We start from the raw sequence: 8,001 nt of genomic DNA, 5'->3' as shown, positions 1-8,001 counted from the left end.
AGTGCCCGGAAGTGGGCAAACTGAGCCACATGTTGGCAAAGGTGCTTTTTTTTTTCTTTTCATTATAATATTTTATTATGTTATTCACCATACAGTACATCCCTGGTTTTTGATGTAAAGTTCCATGATTCATTAGTTGTGTCTAACGCCCAGTGCACCATGCAATACGTGCCCTCCTTACTACCCATCACCGGTCTATCCCATTCCCTCACCCCCCTCCCCTCTGTAGCCCACAGTTTGTTTCTCATAGTCCACAGTCTCTCATGTTTCATTCCCCCTTCTGATTAACCCCCCTTTCTTTATCCCTTTCTTCTCCTACCGATCTCCCTAGTTCTTATGTTCCATAGATGAGAGAGATCATATGATAGTTGTCTTTCTCTGCTTGACTTATTTCACTTAGCATTATCTCCTCCAGTGCCGTCCATGTTGCAGCAAATGTTGAGAAATCGTTCTTTCTGATGGCTGAGTAATATTCCATTGTATATATGGACCACATCTTCTTAATCCAGTCATCTGTTGAAGGGCATCTCGGCTCGTTGCACAATTTAGCTATTGTGGACAATGCTGCTATGAACATTGGGGTGCATACGGCCTTTCTCTTCACTACGTCTGCCTCTTTGGGAAATACCAGGCAAAAGTGCTTTTGAAGGAGTGTTGAAGTCAAGGGCAGGAACAAAGAGGAAAACTCACCCTCTGCACCTCCACAGTGTCCCCCTAAGAGCCCCTAGTTATGAGCATTTGGAAATAAGACTGGTGAGAAGCAGGGAAACGTCCAGGATGCAGACTGAGCAAAGCTGCACTGGAGGCGTTAGTAAGATGGAATGAACACCAAGTACGGACTACGTCACAGAGCAGGCACGTGAGAAACTGAATGTGAATATGATGACTCACAGCAAACCGAATTAAACTAAGTCATTAAATGGTATAAAACATCATGATATAAAACAAGAAAAGGAAAATCACACAGACATTCATGGCCTTTCTTACTCAAACAATGCCTGTAACATAATATACACATAAATATGTACTGAACAAATTGATCTGAAAAATCCTGCAATTCCCACACATTGTTACTGAGTTTTGAGTCAAGGGTTTCTAAACTTCCTTAGCCAATCGTTGTAGCTGAATCTAATTACAAAAGGGCAAATTCTTTTTCGTGACGATTCTAGTCTTCAGTAAACAATTACAACATAAATGTTCAGGGATGAGGAAGTGTTTGATGCATGATAACTCTTATCCAGAGAGGTATTTTCCTAGAGTGAGGTTTCCCTCCAAGCCTACACGTGTGCTGCCACAGCCCTAGCCACTTCCTGTCTGGGATGGCAATGCCCCCCTTGGGCCCGACAGCAGGGAGGGGCATCAGGAAGAGCCCTGGGTTTGGGTACACCTCCCTCCATCACGCCGCTCACTGTGGCTTCCCTCAGTGCACAGAAATACACTGCGGAGTCCTCCAGCTCTGAAGCTGAGATGACAAATTGGATGGATTTTCTTGTCTTCTGGAAATTCAGTGAGTAGCGACCATCAGTGGCATTTTGCTGGCTGTAAGAATCCTGACGAATCAGGAAAATCATCGCCCCACTGCTGGGCTGCTTGTACCACAGTAGGCTGTAACTTGGGTCACTTGTACTAAATGTGCATTCCAGAGCGACAGCCCCCTTCTCCTGCACTAACATCGTCGGTTGGGCTTGAGTTACCTTCTGGGCAATACTGGATCCTGAAGGAAAAAGCATAGAATCAGAGACTTCAGGAATATGTGATGTGCACAAAGAACTTTCTATTTTACACACTGTCGTCCCTCCTTCCCAAGGTATCCGCAAGATCCTATCTCTCAAGCTTTTAGGTCATAGAGGAGGCATATTCCCACAGGGACCGTCTTACCTAGCCACACGGAAGCCACGAGCACCCTCAGAAGCCTGGAGAGCAACATGTTTGAGTTCTCCCACTAGATGGAAATGTCTTCTTCTTCTCCTTCTTCTTCTTCAATTTCGGGGCTTGGCACAGTGAGGGGAGCCTGACAGGGTGAGGGAAGGATTGCTGAGTATGTGCTGCTGTGGCCCCAGAACAGAAAGCAGGGGTTTCCTGGTGGAGCAAGTGTGTGGGTCCTGTCGTAATTATGTTCCAGCTGAAAGTCTCACTACCGAAAATTCTTTTCCATTAAGCAACTTTAATTGAAAACCTTACATCTGAAAATAAGCATGAGCAAAATTTATATTGAAATGAGGATTTGAGGATTGATGTTTAACTGTGATGTTCATTCATTACATGTGTGATAAAGTGGGTGCGTGGCACTTACCGAAAATACGACAGGTGGGGCTCCCTTTGGGAGCACATATACTAAAATTAGAATGATACAGAGAAAATTAGCATGGCCCGGGTGCAAGAATGACATGCAAAGTCACGAAGCACACTATAACTTTTAAATACTACATGTAATGAATTATGGAAACCACATAAGATTTAAGAATTATGAAAAAAGAATGTAAGAGTCATGTATGTTCACACCATGTGATTTCACCCAAGGTAGAGATAAATCACTTTATGATAAGAAAGTAAAGTGTTTAGACTAATCACCGTCGCTCTTTCAATGTAGCATATTGTTACACCAGTGTTCCTTCTCACGACCCATGTCTGCTCAGATGCCTATGTTGGACCCAAAGACAGAAAAATCGAATCACTCTTTGCCGAAGAGTTCGGGTTGCAGCCCTCAGACCATACATCCTGTCACCGAAGTCTCCTTCTCCTCACTGTTTCATCGCCACAGCTCAGCTCTGCTCAGAAAGGCCAGAATAGGGGCGCCTGGGTGGCAGAGCGGTTAGGCGTCTGCCTTCGGCTCAGGACGTGATCCCAGCATTATGGGATCGAGCCCCACATCAGGCTCCTCTGCTGTGAGCCTGCTTCTTCCTCTCCCACTCCCCCTGCCTGTGTTCCCTCTCTCGCTGGCTGTCTCTATTTCTGTCGAATAAATAAATAAAATCTTTAAAAAAAAAAAAAAAAAGGCCAGAATAGACAGCAGAGTTTGGCCATTAGGTTATCAATCTTTTGAATTTATATTTTTCTGATTACATCAGTTGAACCTAGTAAGCTTCCATGGTTCGTACGCTCAGTTCTGAGCACTCGAGGGGACCACCCGGTCTTCTTATATACCTTCTCTCCCCCAGTACCCTCAACACATGCACACACATGCACACCCGTGCACACACAGGCGTGCACCAGTGTGGGCAATGACATCTCCCTCAATTCTCCAAAAATGTGTGGTTCTTCTTTTCCCTGACCCTTCTCCGAGGGCACAGCACACATGGAGGGGCTTCCACACCAGCCCCGGGTTTCCCCTCATCTAGTCTTCCATGCAAATGTGCCCCTCTCCACATACAGCTCATTTTCTGGAATTGGTTGGCATCACTGTCTGCTGATAGCTTCTTTCATGTTTCTGTTTGTGCCTATGGTTTTCTGCCCTTTGGAATGTCTTTCCTAAATTTTTTAAAGAGTATTAGAGAGGCGCCTGGGTGGCTCAGTTAGTTAAGCTTCTGAGTTAAGCTCAGGTCAGGATCTCAGGGTCCTGGGATTGAGCCTTGTCTCCTGCTCGCTGCTCAGCAGGGACTCTGCTTCTCCCTCTCCTTCTGCCCCTCCCCCTGCTTGTGTTCATACACTCTCTCTCAAAAATAAATAAATAAATAAATAAATAAATAAATAAATAAATAAATAAATAAAATCCTTTAAAAAAACAATACAAGAGAAATCAAGAGATAAAGGTGTATTATTAATCTACCATTTTTTAAAAGATTTTATTTTTAAGTAATCTTTACACCCAGCATGGGCTCGAACTCAAAGCCTTGAGATGCAGAGTCCCAGCTCGACCCACAGAGCCAGCCAGGGACCCAGGTCTACCATGTTTATTCAAATGTCTGAGAAAACTCTTATTATATATCCTTCCAATTGTTTAAAGTATATTTTTTACATGCATTTATATTTACACAGGTTGGAAAATAAAAATTACATTTTAAACCAAGTAAATAAAAAATTACTTTAAACCAAGAATATATAACTAACATAATAGGGAATATATTAATATTCTGATCATAGCTCATTCATAAAATCTGCAGATAAGGAGATAATAATTAAGGAAGATTGAACAATAATGACAAAGTCTTGCACTGCAACACAGATATTGCTTTTTTATTATTCTTTATACAACTTCACTGACTCCCATACATTCTCCCAAACCCATGATTTGTGGCTCTCTGTGAGAGGCTGCAAAACAGGAGGTAGAGAAATCTATAGGATTTCCCTCCCAGTGTCACGTATCAATCTATATTGTTGGGAAACATCAGTGCAAGAGCATTTCTCTCACCGTATTTTCTGGGCACAGAGAATTATCTCACTTGAGTACTTACTGTCAGAAAGCCAACTGACCTATTTAACTGGTCAGGATATGACCTATTTCTTCAAATCTGTTTCTGCCCCCACCCCTTCATGTTGAATATCAGCCTGTGTCTGTCACCTGATTTACTAGAAATGAAAGCAGGGCAGAGGTCCCTGGACTCTCTTTTCCTTGCTCGGGTACATGTGTTCCTCCTCCTTTCTTCCCTTCCCCTCTTTCTCTACTGAAACCTGGTTTGGGGCTGAAGCTCTCCCATCACCTCTCCTACCACACTCTGTCAGGAAGACACTGGACATCACCACCTTCTCAGACACACCGTGTGTCTCTAAAAGTGTCACAGACACAGCAACACCCACCAGGCTGCCCTGAACAACTTGTGGGGCTGGACATTCACTGCAAGGAGGAGCAAGAGACCCCTTCATTGTTACGTGGATTTACCTTGAAATCGCTTACGCCCTGGCTGAGGGACTCCTGGCATCAAACTGTCCTCAGTGTCACTAAGGAACAACTGGGGTGGGGATGTGACTTCTGGTTCCTACACTCTCGATGTCTCTATGATTTTGTGCCAAGCAGACACTGGAGGACAGACAAGCACAGACTGAGCTGGAACCAGAGTGGCTCAGTCAGAGACACTCAGCATCCAGGCCCCTGTTCTGCTCAGAGTTTGCGCTCAGCTCCCCCTGCAGTCCCCGTCACTGTGTCACTCATGGCACAGTAGTACACAGCGGAATCTGACGCTTGCACTGAGCCTTTCTCCAGGTGGAAGGATTTGGATTTGCTGTCCAAGGTGGCTTCAAATCCTTTATTGCTTCCCTTCTCCTGGTCCCTCGACTCACTCAGGAGGAGCTGTAGACCTTCTCCCGGATACTGGACATACCAGAAAAGAGTGGGATACAAAGTTGTGGTATAGGTACAGTTTATAGTCAGGGAAGCCTCTTCTGAGAGGGACACTTGGCCTTCTGTCTGGGTCACTGAGTCTCCATGGGTTTGTCCTGAGGAAAAAGAAAAGAGACCTGTGTCACCTTGGGCATAAAGCTCTTGGATAAAATTATAGTCAAAGCTTTTGCTGATACAAAAGGAGGAAGAATCCAAATTTTAAAAGACATTTACTCACCAAGCATTAAGAGTGCCACAGTCACGAAGCCTATAGAACATTTCATCTTCGAGTGTCACCTAAATAATGTTCTTCATTCGTACCATGAAGAAACCTTGGAGTGACAGAGAAATGATCAGTGCAAGCCCACATTTCACACAGGAAATGGGATTGTGCTGGGAAGCTGCGCCCCCTGGTGGACGGGGACTGAAATAGTGCCTGTTGGCCAGAGTCCTTAAAACACTGAGAGACAACACGAGGCTGGGCATGCAATTGCTACTCCAGACCCCTTTATAAAATCTAAACCTTGGAGAAGCTACATTAATTCAAGAAGCTGAATTAATGAAAATCTCATATATATGTCATTTTACAAAAAAATTATGAGGTCAGTGTTGGTCAATATGTTTTTAATGTTGGTCACAACTTCCAACTACTATAAAGAAGATGAGGTCTCTTAACTTTCTAACTTTCTTAACCCTTTCATGTGTCTCCTGCATCCTATGAGAAATGCACAGCAAATTCATGAGTATTTGCTGTATTCATGTAATTAAAAAAAAATAGTGTAAGAAATACAATGTCTCAGTAAAAAGACAATTGTAAAAGCTAAGAAAAAATGCTTGAGAAGGTCATCTGAATATACATTTCCAACTAAGAGCCTGATGTAACCACCTCTTTAAAAAGATAAAGACAAAAGCATGGAAAAGTTCAATAATCCCATCTTAGTTACAGAAAATTTGGCACTAAATTTTGTAAAGAATCACTATGAATGATTGATTTTCCTGATCCGTGGAAACAAGATATATCAAAGTCAGGACAGCTGCCTGGTGCAACCAAATGATCTCTAGGGAGCACTTGCTACCATCCACCAGAGACAACACTTCACGCTGGGAATACACTGGACGCAACATTAAACAAACACTAGTGGGGAGACTTTTCTAGGATGGCTGACGATGGGGCTGTCCATGCCTTTCTGGAAGTCAAGGAAATCCCATAAAATCTGGAAGGTAGAATACGCCCTGAAATACTGTCCTAAGGAAACATCTGAGTATCTCCGAAGGGATCTGACACAGTTGCGTTCCCTCCATGAGCTATGAGGGTGGACAGGTAATGGTACGTTATTTTCTACGTGGGTTGAACCAGTCTCTTGCCTGAAAGCCACAGCAATCACAAGAGTTAAATATCAACTAGATTTTGTGTTTACTGCCTGTGCCATTTCAATTACTCTCTAGGTAGCAGAGGAAATTTCTCTGGGACAGTTAGGTAAGGTTAGGCCTCACACGGAAACTTCACTTCTCCTGTCACACACTGACCCTCTGGAAAAGTGGAAACATCAAATGCAATATTAACACTGAAATGAGTCACTGTAGCAGTTCCCCTTGAACTACTGCGGCCTGGTACAGCCTTAGCCCTCACGGCCCTGCATCCTTCCCTTACAAGTCCTCGTGACAAACTGCTCACTGTGGCCCACATAACTCAGATGCCCAACCACACGCATTCCAACCTTCACAAACAGAACTAGACACTCTTCCTTTCATCCCAGGTACAGACTGCTCTGTGGACAGTCATTTAATCACCATCACATGACCTAAACCTTTGGTGCTCTGAACAAAATCCCAGAAAAAGACTGCCCTTGAGAATTTGTGAAATGACCTTATATATACAATTTATTACCAATTCGGCAGATGAAGTAGGGGAAATGGATCCTTGGTTACATGTTTATCGACTAGGATGACATCATGCATCCTTCACTGACAGGAATTGAGAGAGTTACTTGTATTGGAGATCTTTAACTGAGGTTCTCTGGAGAATCAGCAGAAACAGTGCACAGATAAGAGTACATGCAAGCATTGAAATACTTGTGCGCGCACGTATTGAAATGAGCATGTAATTGCATAAAGCAGACAGTTCCACCCAGGCCATTAGAAGAGAACTCTCCTAGATGTTTGGAACCACCAATTTTAATTCTTTGCATTCTTTTGAGGTTATTTTGAACCTTTAGAGGTATTTTCCCATTTTAATGGTGAAGTGTTACGTATTTCTGATTATCTTGACTTTGTTCTCCTATTAATAAAATAACTTGTATGCACATAGCCTTTATTTGAGACAATACCCACCACAGTGCTGTAGTTCAGCTCTGCACAGCCATTGCCAGTGCGACAAAGTTTAAGAATTATTGCAGGGGTGCCTGGGTGGAGCAGTTGGTTAAGCACTAGATTCTTGGTTTCAAGCACAAGTTGAGATCTCAAGATCATGAGATTGAGCCCTGCATTGGGGTCCGTGCTCAGCAGGCAGCCCGTGTGGGATTCTCTCTCCCTCTTCTTGTGCTCCTCCCACTTGAGCTCTCTCTAAAATAAATGAAATAATTTTTTAAAAAATCACTGGATGTGTCATTTCATATGAAGTCCTGGAAAAAAAAAGTAATAACCATACCCTAATTGGCACTGCTAGAGAGTGAATCTTCATCAATTCAATTGCCCTTAAAATGTGAAAAAGTATCTACTGATAAAAATTTAAGATGACGTTTGTACAA

At 43.2% G+C, this 8,001-nt stretch overlaps 1 non-coding gene and 1 pseudogene across 1 annotated transcript; one reads left to right on the top strand and one right to left on the bottom strand.

Annotated features, from left to right (window-relative positions):
* The first annotated feature begins 2,310 nt into the window (after positions 1 to 2,310).
* Positions 2,311 to 2,417, top strand: LOC123792267 (U6 spliceosomal RNA). Its single transcript, XR_006779670.2, has one exon. It is a non-coding gene; the product is annotated as a U6 spliceosomal RNA (small nuclear RNA).
* Positions 2,418 to 5,035: 2,618 nt separating this feature from the next.
* Positions 5,036 to 5,538, bottom strand: LOC123792228 (T cell receptor alpha variable 9-2 pseudogene; annotated as a pseudogene).
* Positions 5,539 to 8,001: the final 2,463 nt, after the last annotated feature.

The sequence above is a fragment of the Ursus americanus genome, chromosome 35 (assembly GCF_024610735.1).
Source record: "Ursus americanus isolate L20-20 chromosome 35, mUrsAme1.1.p, whole genome shotgun sequence".
Classification (NCBI taxonomy): Eukaryota; Metazoa; Chordata; class Mammalia; order Carnivora; family Ursidae; genus Ursus; species Ursus americanus.
This window is presented reverse-complemented; position numbering and strand designations above follow the sequence as displayed.